At 43.2% G+C, this 27,598-nt stretch overlaps 1 long non-coding RNA gene across 4 annotated transcripts in view; it reads right to left on the bottom strand.

The window, feature by feature from the left end:
* Positions 1-27,598, bottom strand: part of LOC133081360 (uncharacterized) — a 93,963-nt gene that overhangs the window by 49,819 nt on the left and 16,546 nt on the right. For all 4 annotated transcript variants that reach the window (XR_009698790.1, XR_009698791.1, XR_009698792.1 and 1 more), the window contains exon 3: positions 11,099-11,197. This is a non-coding gene — a long non-coding RNA (uncharacterized LOC133081360). The remainder of the gene's footprint in view (positions 1-11,098; positions 11,198-27,598) is intronic.

Raw genomic sequence — 27,598 nt, 5'->3', positions numbered from 1 at the left:
TTAGCTGCACAAGAGTGCTAATCGTGGAAGTAATTACACGTCAGCTTTCCTCCTAAAGAAGAGGGAATGTAATTAAGTGGCCCAGAGGAGGAGAAGAAAACACATCTCTGGGTGACAGACGTATGGGGTGAAGGGCTGATGTTTGAAGGGGTAAAGCTTTCTCAGTGCTTGAAATGAATCAACCCATTTCTTCCACCAAACTAGAGGAAAGTATGAACAAAGTATGGCTTGAGATTTCTTTTTTTCAAACAAAGCACACCCAAACTTAAGGTATGAGGCAGAAAAATACAGTGATTAAATGCCAGACAGACTTGAATTCAACTTTTTTTTATTTGACTAGTTACCAGCTCTGTGAGATTAAACAAGTTCTGTAACCTCTCTCCAAGCCTCAGTTTCCTCCGTAGTAAAATAACCATCATACAGGCCTCTCCAAGTTGTTGTAAAGAAATAACGCTTGTGAAACTGGTATGTCAGTGCCTTACACATATTTAGCTCCCAATAAATGTCTGAGATTGTTACATAACAGAGAAAGGAGAAAAGAAGAAGAAAAGACAGGTGTGGGTAAGTCCAACCCTGTCTTACTGAGCTTTTCCGCTTTGGTGCCTATCTGAATTCAAAGAAATCCTAACATTTCTTTCCTATACCTCTGGAGTTTCTTGTCTTTTTCCTGAAAAGTTTCTACTTTTTATTTCCCTGATTTGAAGGTGTGAGATCGGGTATGGGTTTATAACCTGTGTTTCTTGGGGACGTGGTAACAAGTGGCTGAGAGAGGCCAGGTCAGATAGAGCTAGTAGGTTTTTGCCTCCTCAGATGCTGGCTATCAAGCTGCTCCCATCTCATTCATCTACTCACCCATTCATTCATTTATTTTCTTTATTTTTTGCAATAAAAGCAATTATATCAGTTGCATGCCAACTCTACGTACAACAGTGTGTAAGATAAACATATATATGTGTTTATTGTATGTTAATATGAGAATCTTCCTGTGTATGTTTCAGCTGAGCCTTGAAGCTAAGAGATGCCACATTCTTAAGTGAATACATTGTAGAAACTTGAAAGGAAGTGGGATAGGTCTCTGGCATCAGTGTCTCCAATCTTTCACCCCTTCTTGTATCCATCCACTTTGCCTTCCTGTGCTCTGCCACGCTGACTCTGGACTTCTAGACCTGGCTATGTGACTAGGTTTGGTGATTGGGGTATTAGCAAATATGACACAAGCAGAGGCTTAAAAAGCTAATTGAACTTGCCCACACTCTTGCTCCTCTGTCATTGCCATGGGAACGTGTCCAAGCAAGGCATCCGGAGGATGAAAGACACATAGGGCAATCGCCCCAACCAAGCCCCAGCCCAGATCCGGAAATGGCCAGTTGACCCCCAGATATATGAGCAAGTTCAGATTAACAGAACCTTAGTCGACCACACGAAGGACACAGGTAATAAATATGCACATTGTTGTACACCATGGAGGTTTTGAGGTTGTTACACAGAATTCTTGCGACAATAAATAGCTGATAAATTTTATAATACTCAGTTAGATAACTCCTAAGTCCATTACCCACACCAAGGGAGTAAAAGTGGAAGAAGAGAGATTTATTAGGAAAATTTCTCTGAAAAACGTTGTACTGTGTGCCCCACCCCCAAGCCAAGGAAGCCAGATTTCAGCAGGACCACTCAGAGAACTGCAGTTTGGTGGATTCAGGCAAGGGATGTGCCGGCTGGCTGTTGACAGGTAAGCTGAAGGAGACGGACTCCAACGATAGCCACCTGCAAGCCCAGAATTTGTTAGCGCAAAGGATGTATGAGAGTTTTCCTTGTACTAGAGTTGGGTTGTTCAACCTTGGTACTATTGACATTTGGGGATGGATCATTCTTTGTTGTGTGGGGCTGTCCTATGCCTTGTACGATGCATAGTAGCATTCCTGGTCACTATCTACTAGATGCCGATAGTTGTGACAACCAAAAGTGTTTCCAGATATTGCCAAATGTGCCCTGGAAGAAAAAATCACCCCCATTCAGACACTGTACTAGAGAGATGCTAGCTGAAGGTATTGCCAAATTCCCAAGGGCTGTAGAAGAAGTTAAGTGACTGGCCAGAATACAGGTATCTCCAGCTGCAGTCAGGAGACAGCTGGTGAGAGACCTCCAGCAACTGGGAGGTGAAGCATGTCCAAAGAACCAACCAGAGTACCATAAGACAGAAAGATTCTATTTTAAATATCTGTCAAGCTTAGAGAGCTTGAAGCCAGCTCCTTACGAGGTCCATTAAATAATATTCTGCTCCCCTGGTCACCTCCATCTGGCCTCTCATCTCTAACCTGGAAGGGTCAGAAATAACAGGGAGTCAGACAGAAAATGTAGGAAATGTAGGAAAGCAGGAATGTAGGAGAAGGAAATGTAGGAGAAGCTGACCACAGCCCTCTTCATCTGCTATAGGCTTCTCTCTTAGACTTGGCTAGGGCTGGAGGAAGGGGAGAAGTCTTAACTGTGAGTTAGAATTGACTTACAGGTTACTATCAGGCAGTAGGCATTCTACATTCTGAAACTAGGCTGTTAGTTACTGAAAAGAATTGTTGGATTTTATACTACCTCCGAGTGACCAGGAAAGTCAGCAGATATCTGAGTTGTTATCTAGCGGCAAGAAAACCAGCTGCTGTGAATAGGTTTAAAGGGGCAATGGTGGCAGGATGCTGCTCCGTGGTTAATTTCCATTCATCTCCATCGTTCAAAGGACCAGATACACATGCCACTTGGTAGAATCCCTTGTGCCCCCAAGATCACGATCCATTCCATTTCTGCCAGCCCCATTCGTACTGGCATACACCCAGCATTCTCCACTCCCTTGCCAAACAGCCCTCCACACACTGAACGCATATGCAACAGCACCAAACAGCACAGCCACCCACAAACGCCAAGCACCACGAAGCTGAACGCTGACTGTTTGGGACATTTGCTTGAGTCAGGCCAGGCCCCTCAGAAGACTAAATAGTGATGCTGGGTATAACCTGACAGTAGTCCTAAAGACTGTCCTTCTTGGGTGGCCGGCTCCGAGTCTGTGCCGGGAGCAGTGACTTCATTTGAAATCCTCCCCAGCACACGCCTCCCACCCCACCCCGTCTCCTTGAATAGCAGCCTTGTGGCGAGGTCACAGAGCCACAAGTCATCAGTCAGCAAGGCAGGTCCTCTGCCGCCTTGGGCTCCCAGGGGGCGAACGCCATGAATCACAGAAGTGTCCTCCCCTAGGAGCCAGGGTGACGAGGTCCTGTAATTTATCTCACATGAAATGAGCTGGATTATTTGACTAGGCTGGAGGAAAGCAGTCCATTAATTCTCACAGAGAGCTCTTGGCTCTTGAGGATTTTATTCTGAGCCCACACCACTGACACCCCGCCTCTGTCTCCTTCCCTGAAGCCTCGTGGCATGCCGAGGGCTTGACTCGCACTCCCCTGATGGCTTGATGCTAAAACAAGGCCCAAGACCACCCTTCATGCAGGGAGAATAAAAAGGTCACTTAGCTTTTTAGGGCTTTATCATTAACCCCCTTGTTCTTGCCCTCTCACTACTCCCAGCCAACTCCCACCTTCCAGTAAAAGATCATTTCATTTGACACCAAAAGCACAATCCATAAAAGGAAAAACTGATAAAATTGAACTTCATGAAAATAAAAAATTTTACTCTGAAAAAAAAAACTACCTGTGAAGAAAATGACAAGCCAAGCCACAGAGTGGGAGAAAATACACACTACACTACACATTCAACAATGGACTCAGATATAAAGTATATAAAAGACTCTCAAAACTCAGCAATAAAAAACAAATGATCCAATTAGATAATAAGCATCACACATGAATAGACATTTCACTGAAAAGGATATACAGATGACAAACAAGCACATGAAAGCATAATCAACATTATTAGCCATTAGGGAAATGCAAATTAAAACCATAATAATATATCATTATGCACATATTAGAACTGTTAAAATGAAAAATAGTGATAACACCTAATGCTGGTGAAGATGCAGAGAAATGGGGTCACTCATACACTGTAACATGGTTCAGCTACTCTGGAAAGCAGTTTGGCAGTTTCTTAGAAACTAAGCATGTCCTTACTGTATGACCCAACATGGTACTCCTGTGCATTCATCCCAGAGAAATGAAAAAAAAAAATTATTTGGCCATACCACACAGCGTTTTGGATCTTAGTTCCCCAACCAGGGATCGAACCCATGCCCCCTGCATTGGAAGTGTGGAGTCTTAACCACTGGACCACCAGGGAAGTTCCAGAAATGAAAATTTACGTCAAAAAAAAAAAAAACCTGTACTTGAATGTACATAGAAGCTTATTTATTATAGTCAAGCAAACTGGAAACAACTAAAATGTCCTTCAACAGGTGAATTGTTAAACAAACAGTGGTACATCCTCACCATGGAATACTACACAGCCATAAAAAGGAATGAACCACTGACACATGTAACAACTTAGATGGATCTCAAGGGCATTCTGCTGAGTTAAAAAAATCAGCCTCGGAGAATTCCCTGGTGGTCCAGTGGTTAGGACTCAGTGCTTTCACTGCAGAGGGCCCTGGTTAAATCCCTGGTCGGGAACTAAGATCCCGCAAGCCCCGCAGTGTGGCCAAAAAAAAAAAAGGGAAAAAGAAAATCAGTCTCAGAAGGCTAAATACTGCATGACTGCATTTAACATGAGTCTTGAAATAACAATATTATACAGAGTGATAACAGAGACATGGTTGAGAGGGGCCATGGGGGTGGTTATAAAGCAGTTGCACAAGGGAGCCTGGTGGTGATGAAACAATTCATATCTTGATTGCAGTCATGGCTACACAAATGTACACATGTGATAAAATTGCAAAGAACTATACATATATGGACACAAATGAGTATATGTCAAACTACTGAAATCTGGATAAGTTTTGTGGGTGGACGTTTGTACCAATGTCAATTTCCTGGTTTTGATATTATCCTCTAGCTATGCAAGATATTACCATTCGGGAAAAATAGGTCTTCCCTGTATATATATTTTTTTCTTTTCTTGTAACTTTCTATGAGTCTCTAGTGATTTACAAAAAAAACGTTTCTAAAAAAATATTAGTTGTCGGGACTTCCCTGGTGGTGCAGTGGTTAAGAATCCACCTGCCAATGCAGGGGACACGGGTTCGAGCCCTGGTCCAGGAAGATCCCACATGCCACGGAGCAACTAAGCCCGTGCACCACAACTACTGAGCCTGCACTCTAGAGCCCACGAGCCACAACTACTGAGCCTGCATGCCACAACTACTGAGCCCATGTGCCACAACTACTGAGCCTGCACTCTAGAGCCCGTGTTCCACAACAAGAGAAGCTACCGTAATGAGAAGCCCACCCACTGCAACGGAGAGTAGCCCCTGTTCGCCACAACTAGAGAAAGCCCGCATGCAGCAACGAAGACCCAAGGCAGCCAAAAATAAATAAATAAATAAATAAAATGTTAACCGTTATTTTTCTAAAGATGATTTCCTTTCTAATCACACTAAAGACAGTTTCAAAGATAATTCCATTTGGATTTGTTTATTATTTTCAAACTATAATTTGGATTCAGTTACAGAACTTCCTTCCCTAGAAATTAATCTTATTCTTTCTCTGTCTTGGAGCATCCTGGTCTCTTGGAGTAAATTATATGGAAAGGGGTCCTGTAAACAGGAGGTAAGCATTATTATTATTATTAGTTGCTTCTTCTGTATGCGGTGTCTGAAGGATCAGCAGCTTCATCCTGGAAGAAAACAGAACCCTGTAAGAAAGATTCTCTGTGCTGAGTCACAGAGAAGGAAACTAGAGTTAATATAAATGCAAATTCTGCTTTTTTTTCCCAAAGAAGAAATAAGAGCTTCTCCGCATTACGACAGGCCCAGCATCAGAAAAGAAGCAAGAATGTTGTATACAAGGGACTATTAAGATGAGGCTAGCCCTAGAGTTTATCTTCACAGGTCCAAACCCCAGCCCTACCATGTTCCAGCTCTGTGATAGTGGCCATGTGACTTTACATCTCTGTGACTCTGTCTCATCCTCTTTGAAATAGGAATAAAAATACCCCCTACCCCATATGTTTGTCATAAGAATTGATGACATACCCTTACAAAGACATAGCCAGGGCTTGGCACATAATACATGCTCTGTAAAGGCAGGGACCTAAGCCTCCTACAGCAGAAAAACTAAAAATGTTAAGTTGAAGAAGTTGATGACACCTAACTATGAATTCTCTCTTACTGTGGACCCTGCCCAAATCTCCCACTGTGACCTCCCTGGACCCCAAGAGTCACCATGTTCCAGACCTTTCCCTCCATTTCCCTTTTCAAAACCTTACACTTCATAGGACCCATTTCCTCCTGATGTAAATGGATGGTAACTGGAGGAGCAGAATCTTGGGACGGTGTGGGCGGTACCCTGTGATGTAGGCCCAGAAGCACAAAGAGGGAAACAGAAAAGATGGTTTCCGTTCAGGCTCTGCCTGGTGCAGCCACAGGACCCAGGGCAGGTCACTCTACCTCCCAGGCTAGTGTCCTCACGGGATATGAGAAATGAGAGGGCAGACCAGGTCAGAGGTCTACAGGTTTTTCCTGTAATGGGCCAGAAGGCAAACATTTTAGGCTTTGGGGGGGGCTATGTGGTCTCTGTGTAACTTCTCATCTCCGCTGCTATTAGGAGAGCAGCCACAGACAGTACAGTGAGTGTGTCTGGGTTCTAATAAATTTTTACTTGCAAAAACAAGTTTGGCCTGCCAGCTATAGTTTGTTGACCCTGGTCTAGATCAGTGGTCCCAAATTATTTCCCTACTGGGAAACCCTCTTATTAGCCATCACCTAATAGATGCCATACTTAGAAATATTGTATCTATCAAATCCACTGCATTTTCTGGATAGAATTAGTTCTCCAACTGAATTATAAATATACTATATGATATCTATTATATATTTGCACAGTAATAAGCTCTGATTTATATGTATATATATAAACATATATATAATGCCAACCAGAGTTTTCTAGTTGCAGGCAAGAACCAGTGTTAACACACTAGGTTAATATATTTCTAACCAAAATAATAAAACCTGACATTCAAGTTAACCTATTTGACCTAAACACGTATAAATATAGGTACAGAAAACCACTCACAAATCTCCTAATAAAAGCTTCAAAACAGCCTAGAGGTCTAGGGGTCCCACTGAGTCAGACCTTTCATGTCACCTTCTTTAACGTCGGAGCATTGGTTTGTGACTGACAGTATGGCTTTGGATTGGTCTCATCTCATTTCTGGGTCTCTTCTTCTGCCTCCTGAAGAGGATGCAGTTGGATGGTCTCTAGGGCCTTGCTGTCCCTGTCATTTTGTGATTCTAAGACCCTAATCCTTCAAATGCGTTTGTTAGTTTGGGAGTCAGCTCCCCCAGGTAACAGCATATTATAAATACCATCAAAACCCAGATCTCCTTCCTAAGGACGCTTCAGGATGATTCCTGAAGCCTATTAGGTATCAACCCTCAGGCTTCAGTCCCTGAGAGGGAACAGGGATATTTCAGTTAAAGCTGGTTTATATGAATTCTTCCAATTATACCACAAAGCCTGGTCCTGCCCCATCAGGCTTCAAATTCAAAGCATTTTCTGAGCATTCCCCTGAGTGAGCCCAAATCTCTGATCACTAGGAAAGTACACTGATTTTTTTTTTATGAGGCTGCAGACTCCCTTCTGCCTGAAGGGAGTTCATGGAAACACGTTAACTCAAACACAGTAAACAAAAATGCATTCCTGTGTCTCCTGCTCTGGCATCTCATTCCTACCAACCTGAGATCCCAACATACAACTGTGTTCCACGATCAGAGAAGGATGGGTAGAAAGCCCAAAGGTCAAAAGAGAGGCCCAGTAGGAACAGCCAACACACTTCCCTGGCAGGGGATAAAGCCTGGTGCGCTGGCAGCCAGGTAGCGTAACTCTGTATGTGAGATGCAGTGGAAAATACCACAGGGCTGCATTCTAAATATGACTGACACACACACATTTTGGAAAAATTAAGGTTGTGAGTCAAACCCTACCTCCCCACATGTACCCCACCCCTAGTCTTCTTATCTACCAACACTGACACTTTGCAAATTCTCTTTCATAGTTGTTCCTCTTGATTTTTATGCTTCTAACAGAGGTCGGGAAACTTTTTCTGTAAGGGCCAGAGAATAAATATGTTAGGCTTTGTGGGATGTATGGCATCTGTCACAACTACTCAGCTCTGCCGTTGTGGCCTGAAAGCAGCCACAGACAACAGGAAACGAATGGGTGTGGCGGAGGTCCAATCAAGCTTTATTTACAAAAACAGGTGGCTTGCTGGATTTAGCCCACTGGCTATAGTTTGTGGACACCTGCTCTATAATAATACTTAGTGGGTTTTTTCCCCAGCAAAAGCCTATGCAGGAGGTACCTTTATTATCCCCACTTGACAGGTAAGGAATCCAAGGCACCAAAACAGGAAATACTTGCCAGGTCCCACGGGTCATGAGTGTCTGTGCTGGGCACACACCAAGGAATCTACCAGCTAGACCCATAACTACAGTCTCACGACCGTCTCCCTGTGCGACGCCTTGCAGCTGCCTGTTCATCCACCCTGAGGGCTCCCGACCTCTTCGAGGGAGCTGCAGCCACAGGGTGGTATGGCCATTCTTCTGCCTCTGTGCAGAACTGTCCCTAACCTCCCCCCTGCCAGACAAGAAAGAGCTATCTATCATGCCCTCTAGGTCATTTCTACAGGTGGTCCATTGGCAAGAAGAATAAATTGATGGTTTTTATCTCTGCAGTAGGAACTTCGTGGCTAACACCCTCCCCTTCAGTGACCCAGGTTAGAAAATAACCCAGAAGCCAAGAAATCATCACCTGGCCTGGCTTGTGGGCATGGTGCCTGTTCATCCCAAAGTCCTCTCTCTTCCATCTCCAGAATCTATTTAGTTCATTTGACCGTAATCATTTTTCTCCATCATTGACGTGACCACTTATGTAAAAATCTTTTATACTGATTTACCTTGAGAGGATCAGTAACTTGTTCATTCTTACAGGTACCATTCTGTATAATACTCTTCTCTGTGGCCAGTTATACCTTAGTGCCATGGCTTCCTCTGGAAATCAGTAACTGTCAGCCGCTAATGGACGGCTGTTGGAAATTTTCCCTCCCAGGCTATCATTTGAAGATGGCTAGCTCGGGGCTGGCTCACAGGGGTTCCTTTTAACTGCTGGGGCCACCTTTGTGAATCTTTTAAGGGCACTGACTGTCTCCCGGCCTCACTCTGATGCATTTCCCCAAGGCCTCAGGTTTCTCTTCTCCGGGCTCCATACATACATACATCAATACTATGATTTTTTAATTAGCTCTGTGAAACCTAGACTTAAAATCAAAACCCAAAAAGAAACTAGGGCTCATGGAGTAAAGTAACTTGGATGTCTACCTGGATGTATGGACTGAATCCTGATTTCCAGCATGACCACAGTCCGGCAGCCAAGAAGACCGTTTGCCACCAGTACCTGCCTATGTTTCACAGGTCCTACCAAGCTGCTGTTTGGAAGTTGGCTTTCCCATTCCCAGTTTGCTGATTTCCTCTTGAGTTAAGGGGAAAAAGAAGGGGGTTGCCTGACCAAACTCTGACTGAGTCTAGAGAATCAGACCTTTGGGGATAAATGTGCCAGTGATGGCAGCTCCAGCAATCCCATTAGGGATTTCCAAGGCCCCCTCAAGATTCAGAACCAACATCTCCTGGGGTTCTGAGTGCCTGCGCCAGGGCTAAATATATCTGTACAGCTCAAGTTCAGCCCAAGACCACAGAGAGGCTTTGCAGCTACCCGCTCTTCAAGGAAGAATGGCTTTAAGCTCTGGTTCTACCCACCACCTCAGACAGAGTCCTCCTCTTAGGAAAACTCCACAGAAGTCATCGTTGACAAAGACTCAGGAAATCCCTCCTGCCCACACCCCGGAAGCTGCAAAATAATGCAAAAATGTCAAAAAGACATCAATAGAGGTCTTTCAAGGGCAATCTTCATACCACAGATACCACCCAGTTTCTGAACAGGTATCTAATGTGAGAGAGACGTCTGTATTGTTAGACTCAGATAGATATAGATAGATAGATTGGTAGATAGATAGATAGATAGATAGATAGATAGATAGATAGATAGATAGATAGATAGATGATAGATAGATAATAGCCAGATACGTACTACATACATACATAGATGATAGATAATAGATACATACATACTTACATATATAGATGATCAATATGTACATACATACATTATAGATAGGTAGATAGATAGATAGGTAGATAGATAGATATAGATAGACAGAAAATGGACAGAAACATATATACATACATACTTACATACATAGATGATAGATAGACCCATACAACAGGTATATACAATTTTTGTGAATTATCTGAAGGCAATGTACAAATGTTTTCAGCTTTAGCAAAGATGAAAAAACATGACGTGAACTCCTAGTTTCTGTGGGGATTGAGAAAAAGCTAAACAGTCCCTTCTCTGTTTCTTAATGAACAATTTTAATAAATTCAATACAACCTGCATCAATTAAGCTCCTTCCATGTACCTGGCTCCATGCTAAGAAATGAATGAGCATAGTGCCTGCCTTAAAAATCTAGCAGAGGGCTTCCCTGGTGACACAGTGGTTAAGAACCCACCTGCCAATTCAGGGGACACTGGTTCGAGCCCTGGTCTGGGATGATCCCACATGCCGCAGAGCAACTAAGCCCGTGCACCACAACTACTGAGCCTGTGCTCTAGAGCCCACAAGCCACAACTACTGAGCCTGTGTGCCACAACTACTGAAACCCACACACCTAGAGCCCGTGCTCCACAACAAGAGAAGCCACCGCAACGAGAAGCCCGCGCACCTCAACGAAGAGTACCCCTGGCTCGCTGCAACTAGAGAAAGCCCGAGCACAGTAACAAAGACCCAATGCAACCAAAAACAAATAATAAATTAATTAATTTTTTTAAAAAAATCTAGCAGAGAAGACTCACCAAAGAATAACCATAATATAAAGCAGGCTATAGGGACTTACCTGGCGGTCCAGTGGTTAAGACTCTGCGCTCCCACCGCAGAGGGCCCGGGTTCGATCCCTGGTCGGGGAACTAAGATCCCACATGCTGCATGGTGTGGCCTGAAAAAAAAAAAAAGCAGGCTATAATGAGTGCTATAATAAAGATACAAAAGTGCAGAAAAAATAATAGGGTTGTTTGCTTTGTTTTTTCAAGGACCATGAATTTTAAAAATTTACAGAGGCATCCAGTGAGGGCAAGGGCTAATTGGCAATCTTCAGAGCTTAGAAACAACAAATGAAATGAAAACAGGATTTCTCATTCCCCAAAATAAAACATACTGAATTATGACCACAGACACCTTCTCAGCACTCCTAGAAATGATCTAAACATCTCTTCTTCATTTACGACCTGAAAAACTCTGTAATAGGTCAAAGTCTAGAGAAGAGACTAAAATAAAATCTCATCATCTTTTCACTCATCATTCTTTTATCTCTGTACCTCAGCCTCCCAAGTCGTTAAAGCCTTCATTTCTAGATTTCTGCAACAAGAAAGGCTTTTGCCTATTGACCAACCTGAAAGGAGTCAGGATAATAGCCTTCCACAAACACTTGAAGGTGTTTACTGTTCACATCTGTTCACTCCACAAATATGTATTAAGCACTTGCCATGTGCCTTACATTGTGTCAGACTCTGAGAGCAAGAGAAAAGCAAGACATGGTCCACAGCCTCGATGAGGCCAGAGCCTAGTGATGGGAGGAAAGGAGGAGGAAACAAATGAGTACAAAGAAGGACATCTGAAAGTGATAGATGCTGTAATGGTTTATGCCCAGGGGATTATATGAGCATCCAAATACTATTTCTTGTGCACAAGGCTAAAGAAAGAAGGCAGAAAATCAACAAATATTTTAGAAAAAGTCAAGTAGTCTAGTACTTGAGGTTTGGTTTCCTAAGTAACCTCTTACTTCTAGTCTCCTTCCTAATTCCTCTTTCATCCTGCCACTAGGTAATACTCCTAAAGTTTAATTCTAATTGGGTTAATCCCCTGCTGAAAGACTTGCAATGCTTCTCCTCTTGATTATTAAGCGGAGTCCAGACTGCTTAGCATGGCACCAAGCACTCCAAAACCCAGCCTCCACCTCCGTTCCAGCCTTGCTTATTTATTCAATACATATCTAGTAAGTGTCAGGCACTGTTCCGGACACGAGAGATACTGGGGAAACAAGACCGTCAAGACTTCTAGTTTCATGAAGTGTAAGATAAGCTACGAGGGTATGTCGGGAATTCCCTGGCTGTCCAGTGGTTAGGACTCCGTGGAGCTTCCACTACAGGGGGCACGGGTTCAATCCCTGGTCGGGGAACTAAGATCCCACAAGCCGCATGGCGTGGCCAAAAAACAAAAAAATAAAAAAATAGATAAGCTACAAGGATATGTTGTACAACACGAGGAATAGAGCAAATGTTTTAAAATAACTATATATGAAGAATAACCTTTAAAAATTGTGAGTCACTATATTGTACACCTATAACTTATATAATATCATATATCAACTATATCTCAATCTTTTTAATGTCAAAGAGAAATTTTAAAAAAAAGATTCCTAGTTTCATAGTACAATAGTAGAAGGGAGATAAATTAAGCAAGCAAGCAAAAATTTCAAATGGTGATAAATGCTGTGAAGAAAAAAGAAGCTGAGTGACAGAGGATGGCAGGGGAGTTTTGCTAGAGCATCAGAGCAACTGACATTTAAGCTGAGATGTGAAGAACAAAGGGCAAGCCATGTGACCCTCTAGGGGGTAAGGGTGTCAAATAAAGGACCCAGCCAAGACAAAGACCTGGCGGAACCATGAAGAAGACCACAGAGGGCAGGTTATCTGATACATGGGGAAGAGCAGTGTAAGATGAGGGTGGGGAGGGGACATGCGTGGACCACTGAGGCCTTGCAGGCAAGGGGAGAAATCTGGATTTTTACTCCATGTCTGATGAGAAGCCATTAGTAGATTTTAAGCAAGGAAGCAAACTAATGTGATATTCAATTTAAGTGGGTCAGTTACAAGGGGTGGCAGTGGGGCAAGGGATGAAGCTGAGAGCCCAGTCGGAAGCTGAGGTCAAGTTCAAGTGAGAGATGATTGTGGCTTGGACCAGAGTGGAAGCAAGAGAGACAGAGAGAGATGAACTGAGTCTTGGTATGTCGGGGATGTAGATCACCAAAATGTACTCTTGGATCACACGTGAGAGAGGCAGAGGAAAAAGAAGAGTGAAAGACGTCAGAGATGACTTCGAAGTGCTTGGCTTGAGCATGCAGGCCGACAGTGGTGCCATTTACAGAGTTGCTGTCGTGTCCTCTTACGTGTCCCTCAAGCCCCCAAACACTAGAGTCAAACGAGATCACATGTCACCTCTTGAGCACACCCTGCTCTTTTCTAGTATGTTTCATTGTCCATTTCCTTCATTTCTGCATTTTCAAACCCTAGACATAGTTCAAGATTCAAAGCCAATGTTCTATTTCCTGCATTTGTCTGCTGAAATTCTCTCTTCTATTCACAATGCTTTTTGTACTTCAATTACCACATGTATCCCATTCCACCTTGGATTTGTATTATTAATATTAGTGTATTAATAGTACATAGTATATTAATATTATTGCGTCCAGATATGCCACCTCCACCCATAAACCATAAGCCCCATCTGAGACCAGCTTTTCTTCATCTTTCTATCCTCCATGAATCTTTGCATATCCACAAACATCTGTTGAAGGTAGAGACGGTACAGATAATATTGCCTTCTAATCCTTGTTTACTTCTTCAGTCCTAGACTGCCTTATGATAATTCTTAAGGCGATTTGGGGGATTATTCTACTGTCCAGATGAGAGAGTCAAGTTTGAATAACTTGCCTAGGTGACACCAAGGTGCCAGAATTAGAATTCATATCCTCAGAGTCTTACAATATTATAGGGAGCCACGTGGATTACATCTATTTCCTCTTCAGATCCCTATGAGACTACACAGTACCTTAATTCATCAAGCCTAAAATGCCAATTCTAAGACCCAATATTATTTTATGGAACACTAAAAAAGAAAAAATGAGGTCAGTTAAACTTTGACACCTGCCCAGACACCATCTGTTACAAGGGCATCCTGATTTCAGAGATGGTAAAATGTGAGAAAAAAAAAAGTGCATCTTAAAACTCTCCATTTTATAAGTGAGGAAACCAAAGCTTAGAGAGAGTAAGCACTGGCCCAGCATCAGACACCAGGCAGGTGGAAGAATTAGGAAGCAAACTCGGGTCTCTTGGCTCCAAGAAATGTAGTCTTTGCATATTAGCAAAGTGCATTAGTGCATCCTCGTCTGTGTCTCTTGGGTTTTTCTAAGGAGGCACAATCACAACAGGTGAACATAAGGAAATAAAGATCCAATGCAGAGCCCAGGCTGAATCTGTGTTCTATGCAGTGTAATGCACTCAACCCAAAGCCCACAACTTCCTGGCCTTTATTGAAATTAGGAGGGGAAATGTCTGGCTGAGCGCCTTCTCTGTGGGGGGCACTGCCCAGAATTGTCAGGGATAATGGTAATTTATGTTTTCTTCCACACCTGCTCTCTTCCCTGCTTTAGTCAACTGCGAACACAACTTCTCCCCAGGGCAAGACGAGAGAGGGGCCGAAATGAGGGAAAGGAAACAGCTCTTGCCCACCGCAGCTCAGCTAAATTGCCTTTGCCCTCTTTTGCATAGAGCAATAAAGTGTTATAGAAAATGCAGCACGGGTTTTTAATTTTCTCCTTGTCACTGAGTGCTGTAATCACATAATTAACCAAATGCTAGAGATAGTCATTTATAGCAAATGGGCCAAACAGCCGCAGAGGTGAGCTACCCAGGGACCCAAAAGGTTACGATCAGCCTCTCAAAAAGCCACGTGTGGACAGAGCTGCACCATTCCTGGGCTGTTTGGAATCTGACACCCAAAGAATGCAGCATTAGAGTAAAGCAAGGGTATGGAGTTTGTCCTTCAAGACAAATGAATTGCTATCAGCTCAGTGGTTTGGAAGGCCCTGAGGTGATGGGGAGGGGACAGGAACCCGGGACCAGAGGCCACAGCTCTATCCGTGCTCCTGCACTGCCCTCCATCACTTCACCCAGGATGCGAGCTGTCTGGATAAGCGCCTTTGCTCGGGCCCCTCCCTCTGCCCGAGGTGCCCTTCCTGCCAGCTGCACTCCTCTTCCTCCAAGCACCGCCAACCAACTCACCTGTGCCCCGGGGCCCTTCACTGCTACCACTAGTGTAGCATTTGTCACAGCCTATCTTGGAAACAAGTAACAACAACAAGTCACATCTACAGTGTTACTATATATAGTGCTATTTAATATATATACAAATATATAGAGCTAGTATATATACATATATAAATATGTATCTATATATATTTTATATATTTATATATAGCTATTATATATACATATATAAATATGTATCTATTTATATATATTTTATATATTTATATATAGCTATTATATATACATATATAAATATGTATCTATTTATATATATTTTATATATTTATATATAGCTATTATATATACATATATAAATATGTATCTATTTATATATATTTTATATATTTATATATAGCTCTTATATATACATATATAAATATGTATCTATTTATATATATTTTATATATTTATATATAGCTATTACATATACATATACAAATATGTATCTATATATATTATATATTTATATATAGCTATTATATATACATATATATAATATATATAATTTTACCATCTACAGAGTTATCATATATAGTACTACTTTATATATATAATATATATAACTATTATATATAGCTATTATTAATATAGCTATTATATGTACATATATAAATATGTATCTATTTATATGTTTATCTTTATATATTTTTATATAGCTATTATATATACATATATGTAATATATATAATTTTACCATCTACAGAGTTATCATATATAGTACTACTTTATATATATAACTATTATATATACAGCTATTATATATACATATTTATCTATTTATTTTTCTATATAGCTATTTTATATGTATATATAATTTTACACACACACACACACACACACACACATGCACCACCAGCATCACCACCAGCATCACCACCAGATTGTGGGCAGAAACTAACAGAACCCTGTTAAGGGCCAGAAAGGGTCTTGCTTACCCGCTTGCTCTCACAGAGAAGCCTCTCCCGCAGCGAGCATGCCAATTGCAAACGTGGTGCAAATACCCACTTTCTAAGATCCAGGGATGAGAACCAGACAGGTGATTTGGAGCGGGGTTCTGACCGACACCAGAAAGTCTCCGATCCACCCTCACCCCAACTGAGTTTTGCCTTGGAAGACTGAAATTCTAGCTTGGGTATTAAGCTTCACCTTCTCCACAGAACGCTCCCTTTTTTTTATTCATTTATTTTTGGCTGTGTTGGGTCCTCGCTTCTGTGCGAGGGCCCTCCCCAGCTGCAGCGAGCGAGGGCCACCCACCCCATCGCGGCGCGCGGGGCCCCTCACCATCGCGGCCCCTCTCCCTGCGGAGCACAGGCTCCAGACGCCGTGGCCCACGGGCCCAGCTGCTCCGCGGCACGTGGGATCCTCCCAGACCAGGGCCCGAACCCGTGTCCCCTGCATTAGCAGGCAGACTCTCAACCACTGCGCCACCAGGGAAGCCCAACGCTCCCTTTTAAAAGGCGATTCCCATCGCAAAGGCAGCATCTGATGTAGATTGACGCAGTTTATGTCTTTCTCCCCTAAAATGTGAAGCCCAGACAAAAGCAAACACTTCTCACCTGAGCAGGAGAGGATGGGGCAATGGAGAAGCAGGCACTAAATTTATCACCATCATCATCATCATCATTGTTTTCATTTCATGGATGACAAAGAAAGCTTAAGTATTTGGCCCAAAGTCTAAGTGGAGTTGCTAGAATTCAACCTTGGGCCTGTCTGAAGCCAAACCCATGCCTTTCCTTACAATCAAGGATGCAAAATACCTGATTGTTTTCCGTTTTCACCCTGCCCCACCCATCTCACTCCAGGGCTTCAACTGGTCCTTATGCTTTTACCTTTTCCTCTCTTTAAAAAGCATGTCAGATACTGGGAAGAGACGGAAGGTTTAACTTCCCACGTGTGCCTGCAGCCCGTTGAGGAAGGGTGGAAGGGGCAGGGGGCAGAGGGACAGAGACGTCTTCCAGGGTACCTGACATCCCCCCTGCCTCAGTGGCCAATCTAGATGACAAAGACGATTTGGATCCTCAGAACCAGAGATTAAAAAGTGTCTAAGAGGCATCCGGTAATCTTTCTGAAGTTTCTTAACCCCGTGTAGGGGAGAAAAAATATCTTTTTCCTCCACCCTTCTAAGTTCTCACCTGAGACCCCTAAAACCAAAGACAGATTAGCAACAGAAAAGCATACAAATGTATTTAACACAAGCTTTACGTGATACAGGAGCCTTCATAGGAAATAAAGACCCCAGAAACGGCCTTCTGTGCCAGGTTTGAGGAGAAGAAGAGGGTCATGGAAAAACGTGACAGGACAAAAAGCTAAGACTAGTAAACTGGAAGAAACTGAGCAAGGCCTGTTGGTTCACATGCTGTCAGCATCCCTCCATCTTCAGAGACAAGCGGTTCCTTTCCTCTGGGTACAGGGAGGACATCTCTTATGGGAGGGTCTTATGATTTGCTTCAGGGGAGGGTCAGAAAATCCTTCCTGCACCTGCTGTTTCTCAAATTCCTTCAGCTTGAAATATTCAACAAGCCAAGGGGCTGCATTTTGTGGATACGTTTATTAAACCCGGTCACCGGCAACCCCTTCTGATAAACATACACTCTCACAGGCCCCCTGGAGAGGAAACACAGGGCCGCCCCGCTGAGTATTCCCACCAGCCAAGAAGTTTTAGTGGAACCAGAAAAACAGGTATAGATTTTGTCTTCCAAACAGAAATTATAATCCAATAGTAAAGCCTCCCCACTCCCTGCCCCACGGCCTTAGCAATACAAATGCCCTCAGCTGAAAACATTACCTCTCATGATGGCACAATTCAGCTCCATGTATCGTGGGGATAATACAAATCAGGAAAATTGAAGAATGCATGACTTTGCGCTGGTCAGAATGGCCATCACTAAAAAGTCTACAAATAACAAATGCTGGAGAGGGTGTAGGGAAAAGGGAACCCTCCTACACTGTTAGCTGGGAATGTAGGTTGATGCACCCACTGTGGAAAACGGTATGGAGGTTCCTCAGAAAACTAAAAATAGAATTACTATATGATCCAGCAATCCCTCTCCTGGGCATATATCCAGACAAAACTATAATTCAAATAGATACATGCACCCCTATGTTGATAGCAGCACTATTCAAAATAGCCAAGACATGGAAACAACCTATATGTCCAGTGACAGATGAATGGATAAAGAAGATGTGGTACATATATACAATGGAATATTAGCCATAAGAAAGAACAAAATAATGCCATTTGCAGCAACATGGGTGCAACTAGAGATGATCATCCTAAGTGAAGTAAGTCAGAAAAAGACAAATACCATACATCACTTATATGTGGAATCTAAAATATGACACAAATGAACCTATCTATGAAACAGAAATAGAATCAGGGACATAGAGAACAGACTGGTGGTTGCCAAGAGGGAGGGGGATAGGAGAGGGTTGGATTGGGAGTTTGGGATTAACAGATGCAAACTGGTATATATGGAATGGATAAACAACAAGGTCCTACTGTATAGCACAGGGAACTATGTTCAATCCGTGATAAACCATAATGGAAAAGAATATGAAAAAGAATTTATATATATGTATAACTGAGTAAATTTGCTATAATTAACACAACATTGTAATTCAACTACACTTCAATGAAAAATAAATTTTAAAAAATTAAAAAATAAAGTTTATCATTCTTAAAATAAAATAAAGTAAAATTTGGAAGAATATAAAAAAGAATGTGTGACTTTGAAGGTCTATACATGAGAAAGTCTGGGAAGAGCTGATTGAGGCAGTGCTTCTCCAAGTGTGGTCCCCAGACCAGCAGTATCAAAACCACCTGGGAACTTGTTAGAAACGCATATTCTTGGATCCCACCCGGTTCTACTGAATCAGAAACTCAGGGATGGGGCCCAGTTATCTGTATTTTAAAAAGCCCTCTGGGTCATTCTGACGTCCACCAAAATTTGAGGACCTCTTGTGTCGTAGACTGAAGAAAGGAGAGGGATGGCAAATGCAGTCATTTCTGAATAGCTATTTCCTCCAGCTGAGACTCCAGCAATAATCCAGGCAAGGAGAGAGAGTCATGCAGATTGGGAGCATCAGCCTGACAAAGGCTAACTTGTCCTCATTCATGGTTCCCTTTCTTACGGCAGGCTGAGCCCTAGGTCCAGAGTCCTGGGTGACACGTTGTATATTCTTTTCTTTTTTTTCTTTTTTTGGCATCCCCGTTATGGCACGCAGGATCTTAGTTCCCTGAACAGGGATCGAACCCGTGCCCCCTGCATTGGGAGCGTGGAGTCTTAACCACTGGACCGCCAGGGAAGTCCCAGAGGCCTGGGTGAAATAGAACACAGTAAATTCAAAGGTTGCCTTTGACTACCTTGGATTTTAATTTCCCAGGCATGTCCTTCAGGCCAGCTTCACCTAGAACAAGCTCAGAGTCTCCCTAAAAAAAGAGAAAAGAAAGTGATTGCTGGCTCCCTCCCCCACCCCCTTGCCTTGAAATTGTTTTCTTCCATCCTAGCCCGCTGGCTTTAATTAGGAGGAGTGAAGGCAGCATGCAGACTGGAGACAGCAGGCGGTCTCAGCACAAGAATGTGTTCAATAAACAGCTTTGGATAATCAGAGGTCACCACATCTCTGTGTCTGCGTCCTTGTCCCCCGCTTCCTTCCTGGCTTCTCCCTCCCCATCTTGTTTGTCTTACCATTTGCACCTCATTAGTTATAAGGAAGCCACCAGCTCAGAGTGTGTTGCTATGGGCTTGGGAGAGGGTCTGTCTTCAAGAGAGGCTGAGGACCAGGAGGAGGGAAGTCAGAATAAATGAAATCATATTGCATGTTCACAATCGGCTATAATTAAGGCATCTTATAAATACGTATTATACAAATGCATTACAATGACAAAATCAGCCACGTTTGAGTGCCTTTATACTCTGGGCAATAGAGGGTACTTTTTTGGACCCAAGAGGCATCTGTTATATTGAAAAGAGCATTAAGTGCATATTACTAAGTGAAAGAAGCCACCTGAAAAGGCTACATGCCTTACGATTCCAACTCCATGACATTCTGGAAAAGGTAAAACTAAGGAGACAGTAACAAGACCTGCGGTTTTTAGAGGCAGGAGGGAGAGAGGGATAAACAGATAGAGCACAGAGGATTTTTAGGGCAGTGAGACGATTTGGTATGATATTATGATGGATATATGTCATTCATACATTTGTCCAAACCCATGAAACATACAACACCAAGAGTGAACCCTAGTGTCTGTCAACTAAGACTTTGAGTGATGGTGAGGTATCAATGTAAGTTCATTGATTGTAACAAATGTACCACTGTGGTCAGGGGCTTTTGTACATGTGTGAGAACAGGGAATGTATGGGAACTTTCCGTATTTTCTGCTCAATTTTGCTATGAACCTAAAACTGCTCATAAAAAATAAAGTTTAGGGACTTCCCTGGCGGTCCAGTGGTTAAGACTACACGCTTCCACTGCAGGGGCACGGGTTTGATCCCTGGTTGGGGAACTAAGATCCCACATGCTGCACGGCGTGGCCTAAAAAATAAAAAAAAAATTTTTAATAAATAAAATTTATTCATAAAACAAAAAAGTATTAAACTTGGACTCAAAATATATGGAGTCTAATTCTATCATGGTCTTGGTCTCAGTCTGGCTGTGCCAACTTGGACAAATTACTCGGCTTCTCTGGGCCTCAGTGGCCTCATCTACAAAAATGAGAATGATAATATCTTCCAGATAGAAATGTTGCAAAGGTTAAAATGAAGTAATAAGTATAGACACACAGTCAATGTTTGCTTAACTAAGAATAATAGGAGAATTATATGAGGAACTTGGGGCAGAGGCTGGGACTAGGATTCCAGACTGAAAGAGGCACTGAAAGAGGCAGGGCCAGCCCAGATGGCACCGCCTATATTATTACCTGATTTGAGATATAAGTTTTTTCCTCCACCATTGAAAGCTATCTGCCCCACTGCCCTGCTGGAAACTTGAAAAGCAAACAGTAGCAACTCGTGGGAGTAGCATGTTTGGTTTTTAGAAACAAAATACAGTAAGTCCCCTACATACGAACGAGTTTCATTCCGAGAGCGCATTTGTAAGTCCAGTTTCTTCGTTAAGTCCAGCAAGTTAGCCTAGATACCCAACTAACACAATCGGCTATATAGTACTGCACTCTAATAGGTTTATAATACTTCTCACATAAATAATACATGAAAAAACAAACAAACACAAAAAATTAAAAAAACATTTTTTATCTTACAGTACAGTACCTTGAAAAGTACAGTAGTACAGTACAACAGCCGGTATACAGGGGCTGGCATCAAGTGAACAGGCAAGAAGAGTTACTGACGGGAGGAGGGAGAGCAGGTGGGAGATGGTAGAGCTGAAGGATCGTCAGCAATAGGAGACGGAGGGCAAGCTGCCATTTCCCTCATGCCTGACGCTGATGGAGCGCATGTTCACATCTTTGAAAGTCCAAAACTTGAAGGTTTGTATGTAGGGGACTCAACTGTATATTATACTGTAAACACCTCAAAGGGCAAAAAAATGAATGATAGCATTGTAGCAGGGATGATTGAGTAACTATCTACCTAAAAGCAAAGTCCCCAAAGAACAGAACACAGAATGTGTAAGTTTTTATAAAGGGGATGGATAGAAAATCTAAAAATATCTAGAAGCTCAAGGCATTGCCTGGGAAGGTAGATAAGTTTACAAGGTCAGAATGAGTAGTCAGAGGAGAGTTTTTAAGGCGAGGGCACAAAACTAAGAGAGGAAATCAATCAAAAAGCAAGCAACCCATATCCTGAGCACCTATACTGTGCAAGCCATTGTTCTAGATATTGGGAATACATCACTGATGGACACAGCAATTCATGGAACTTACATTCTGGTGAATGTAAGGAACAGACCAAAAAACAGGTAAATAAATAAACATAATTAAGTTGATATAGTATATTAAAAGGTAATATATTCTATAGAAAAGAAGAAAAGGTAAAGAATGATTGGGGGAATAAAGAGTGGGAGATTCCGTTTTAAATAGGATGATCAAGGAAATGATAATTGAAAAGATGAGTAAAGCGTTGAAGGAGGTGAGGGAGTTAGCCACACAGATCTCAATGGAGAAGAGCTTTCCAGGCAAAAGGGACGTCTAGAGCAAAAGCCCAGGTGGGAGCTTTCTGGGCTGTTCCAAGAATAATGAAACCAGTACAGTTGGAGCTGGGTCCATAAGGAAGAGACTAGAGGACAAGAGGTGAAACAGCTGAAGGGGCTGAATCGTGCAGGGCCTCGCAGGCCACTGTAAGGAATTTGGTTTCACTCTGTAGTAGGGAGCTATGACCAGGTTGTGAGCCAAAGTGGCCTGATCTGGATTATGGTCAGATGGACCACATTGACTATTGTGCTAAGAACAGACTCAAGCCTATAGAGACAAAGGTAGATGCAGGTGAGCTTCTGGGAGACCCTTATATTGAACTTCACAGGCAAGCACTGAGAGTGGTTGAGCCAGGACGACAGCAGTGGAGGCATGAAGAGGCTTAGCTCCTGTCTAGATGCTGAGGGTGGGACCACCAGGCTCACCGGAAGGAGTGATGTACAAGGTCTTGGCCCTGAGCTACTGGAAGGATGAAGTGGCTGTCAACTTGTCAACTGAGACAGGGAAGGCTGCCACTGAGTAGGTGGGGGTGGAAGATCAGGAGTTTGGGGTGAAGTGGCAAGAGGAGGTGGGGGCTTAGAGGGGATGCAGCAAGCACAGACCTCACACCTCCCACATCTCCCTGTAGCTTGGCCTGGATGTAAGATGCAGCACATCATTTATCGATGCCATTGGCCTTCAGGCCACGTTCAGCAAGAATTGTCCTGAAGCATATTTTAAGCCCTCAGTTTCCCCCATGCAATGGAACAAACAAATCTAAAGAAACAAAGATCGAAAGAAGCATGAGTGGATTTAGTTCCCCCTATATGAATGTCTCCCCACGCCCACCACCTCTGCCACCTCTTCAAGAGTGTTGTCGAACCCAAGTTCATGTGTCTGATGCACAGTGAGGCCAAACAAGCTGAAACATCAGAGTCTGGAGGAGAGAAAGGTTTATTGCAGGGCCAAGCAAGGAGAATGGGCAGCTCGTGCTTAAAAAGCCCAAACTCCCAGATGGTTTTGGGGGAAGAGTTTTTATCGGCAAAATTTGAGGGGAGGTCTGCAAGGTATGTGACCATCCTCTGATTGGTTGGTGGTGAGGTGAGAGGGTGGCGTTCCAGGCATCAGCCTTCCGATTCCAACCAGTCTGGGTTCACGTGCTTGCGCTCAGCCTGAAGTGACCATCCTCTACCTGGGTGGGGGCCTGCGTTCCTGTAGAAGAACTCAGAGATGTGTATGAGATCGTCATGTACATCACCCAAGGAGGGACCAGGACCCTAGCCCATCATTGCACTATTGTTACTTTCTGCATCCCCTCACTTCCCTAATTAGGATCTGTTTGAATCTGCCCCTTGGAACTCAGGGCAAGTCTAGGAGGCTGAGTCTTTTTCCTACAAACAAGAAATGGGGGGCATGGAAAGCCTTTTATACCTGGTAAGGCCCACAAGGTCCCGCTCGATTTCAAGAGGACAGCCAAGTGTCCCCGGAGTCACATTCAATTAGATTGTGAGTCATCACATCCATCCCCCTAGACAGCAGGGCTAGTTATCTCCTAAGGAATCCTCTGGTGCCCACCATACCCGCTCACTCACCCCCTCAAAACATGTTCATGGAAGGGGATCTAATAAATCAACTCACAGTAGGGGGTAAATGAGTAAAAGAAGAAACAAGTGAAAACACTCCTCCCCTAGGGATACTGGAGCTTTAACGTAGCCAACACCCTAAACCAAGGGACAAAGTAATGAAATATCTGGCCACAGACTAAGGGAATGTAAGGGTCAGTGGCCTTGGACTCACATTCCTCTGTGGCCACCTCCTGAGAAAATAGTAGGGCTGCCCATACAACTCAAAGTGGTTTCCTTGACTGTTCCAGAAGGAGGATGTGGAGTCCCCTGGGGGTAAACACATTTCCTGCTTGCCTGCACTGTATTCTTTTTCTGTGGCGCACCTGTCCCACACACACACAGCCAGCATGTTAGGCCTGCATGCAGGGACTCTTCTGTGACTCTGCTCCAATAAATAGCTAGCTCACTGGTCTCGTTCCTTTTGCCCCTTGGCTGTGAGACCCCAGAAGATACCACGTGTGCGCACGTGCATGCATGCATGTGCGTGTTGTCTGCACAATGACCTTCAGAGTTCTTAAACTGTCTGGACACCCCAGGGTCAGCTAAGCAACAGCAAGGCTGGTGAAACAAGAAGGGAGCCCTCGGGACTTCCCTGAAAGTCCAGTGGTTAAGACTCCATGCTTCCATTGCAGTGGGCGCAGGTCCCTGGTTGGGGAACCAAGATCCGCATGCTGTGTGGTGTGGCCATAAAATAAAATTAAAAAAAAAAAAAAAAGAGAAGGGAGCCCTCTGGCTCTGAGCTAGCAGGAGCTTCCCCCCACACCCTGGGGGTCTCTCAGGTACCAGTCACTCACTCAGCAGGAGGCTGACAGCCACCACCAGCAGCAATCACCGCTCCTCCATGTTTTTCCAGGCTGTAATGTTCAATCAATCCATCAGGTGTGCCACCCACAGAAACTGGGCCTGCCAACTCACTTAAGAGGTTTGAGGGAAGCAATCGCCACGTCAGCTCCTTCTCTGGGAGGTTTTATTTGAGTCCAGTCCACTTTGTGAAGCCATTACACATCAATCCTTCAGGGGTCTTTCCTCCCTCAATGGCTTTGGGCTGCACTTGGTTAATCAGTAACTCCCAGGCAAGCCACATATATTCTGAAATGCACCCACACAGAAATAGGCTTCCCCAGGGAGCGGGGAGCATCCTCCCGCAGACAATTGGAAGGATGCATACCCCCTGGGGCACAGGACCACTGGCAGTACCGCAGTCTCGCTGACCAGGTCACATGGTGCAGACCCCTCCCTGAAGAAATGACATGTCAGAGGAAAAGAGAAGATCAATCAACAATGTCCCCTCTTGACCTAATCAAACTTATAAGCTTTTGCACAGCAAAGGAAACCATAAACAAAATGAAAAGACAACCTAGAGAATGAGAGATAATATTTGCAAATGATGCAGCAGACAAGGGCTTAATCTCCAAAATATACAAACAGCTCATACAACTCAACAACAAAAAAACAAACAACCCAATCAAAAAATGGGCAGAAGACCTTAATAGACATTTCTCCAAAGAAGACATACAGATGGCCAGTAGGCACATGAAAAGATGCTCAACTTCGCTAATTATTAGAGAAATGCAAATCAAAGCTACAATGAGGTACCACCTCACACCAGTCAGAATGGCCATCATCAAAAAGTCTACAAATAAATGCTAGAGAGGGTGTAGGGAAAAGGGAACCCACCTACACTGCTGGTGGGAATATAAGTCGGTGCAATCACTATGGAAAACAGTATGGAGGTTCCTCGGAAAACTAAAAATGGAATTACTATATGATCCAGCAATCCCACTCCTGGGCATATATCCAGACAAAACTATAATTCAAAAAGATACATGCACCCGTATGTTCATAGAAGCATTATTCACAACAGCCAAAACATGGGAAATAATCTAAATGTCCATCGACAGATGAATGGATAAAGAAGATGTGATACATTTATAAATGGAATATTACTCATCCATAAAAAAGAACAAAACAATGTCATTTGCAGCAACATGGATGCAACTAGAGATGATCATACTAAGTGAAGTAAGTCATAAAGAGGAAGACAAATACCATGGGATATCACTTATGTGTGGAATCTAAAATATGGCACAAATGAACATATCTACAAAACAGAAACAGACTCACAGACATAGAGAACAGACTTGTGGTTGACAAGGGGGGAGGTGGGGAGGGAGAGGGATGGATTGGGTGTTTAAGGTTGGTAGATGCAAACTATTACATTTAGAATGGATAAACAAGAAGGTCCTAACATATAGCACAGGGAACTATATTCAATATCCTGTAATAAACCATAATGGCAAAGAATATAAAAAAAGAATGTCTCTATGTGTATAACTGAGTCACTTTGCTGTACAGCAGAGACTGACACAACATTATAAATCAACTATACTTCAGTGAAAAAAAATTGAAAAAAAAACAAACAATGCAAGCAGGTAGGCCACAGTAGATGAAAGGACAATGGTTTTGTTCATTTGCATTTTGTTTTCAATAAAAAACAACTGGTAAACCATAATAGTCCAGTGTCCTGGGTTATTTCAGGCTGTGCTGCTATCCATATTAGGTGACTTTATTTTAGACGTTTTTTAACATCTTTTTAGAGGTAACTTATCTTGAATCTTATGTTTTCTCCTTCCAAGCCCACTTTAACTTCTTATTCACACTCGCCTGACTGTCCATTCCACCTACCCAATACATATGCACTTTAAACAAATTCAGCATCCTTCTAGAAGAGACCAGAAAGCCCAGACCTTGTAAAATCCTCTTGATTAATTCCACTGAGGCACTGGGGGTGTAAAATAAAACTTAGCAATAAATAAAAAGAGGGAAATCCAGGAAAAAAAATGCATACAGAGACAGATGACAGACGCAAAGACACGTCTATGGAAACTCCACACAAATAGGCTGTATGCCCACACTTATGCCTCAGAATAAAAAACCCCATTGCCTCACTCCAAGCAATGAGCTCCATCCCGTGTCGGAAAGCAGGGAAATGGCACGCTCAGGAGTCCAGCGTCCATATTTAATTTATTAACAGGTAAGACAGCAGAGGCATCACTTTGAACTGGAGACATCAATTTGATTTAAACGGCTGCCACTTAATGTGGTGAAGAGGAATCAACTGCGCCCTGAAAACAGAAGACAAGGAGGAGCATCATCCTGTCGGTTTCCTGGGACATAACGAGCCCTATTAATAGTTGTTAACATGAATCAACGGATCACTCCTCTGTCAGCGGCTGTCAGGCTGGGCCCCCGAGTCAATCGGTAAAGAGAAAGAAAGCTGACGATTCAGGGCAAGTCTCAGCAAGGGAAGGGACCAGGGCATTGGCCCCTGTTCCAACCTGAGCCAGCTACCGCCTACAAGGAAGGAGAGGAGGACTCAGCATAGCAACAAGGCCCCAAGGAGATGCACACCAGTTAGAGACATAAAGGTCAACCAGAAACCCCCGTACAGGGCCTCATAGCCAAGAAGAAGCCATAAAGGGCAGGGCTCCTGGCCC

The sequence above is a fragment of the Eubalaena glacialis genome, chromosome 20, assembly GCF_028564815.1.
Source record: "Eubalaena glacialis isolate mEubGla1 chromosome 20, mEubGla1.1.hap2.+ XY, whole genome shotgun sequence".
Lineage (NCBI taxonomy): Eukaryota > Metazoa > Chordata > Mammalia > Artiodactyla > Balaenidae > Eubalaena > Eubalaena glacialis.
Note: the sequence above shows the minus strand (reverse complement) of the source record. Positions and strands in the feature narration are given on the sequence as shown.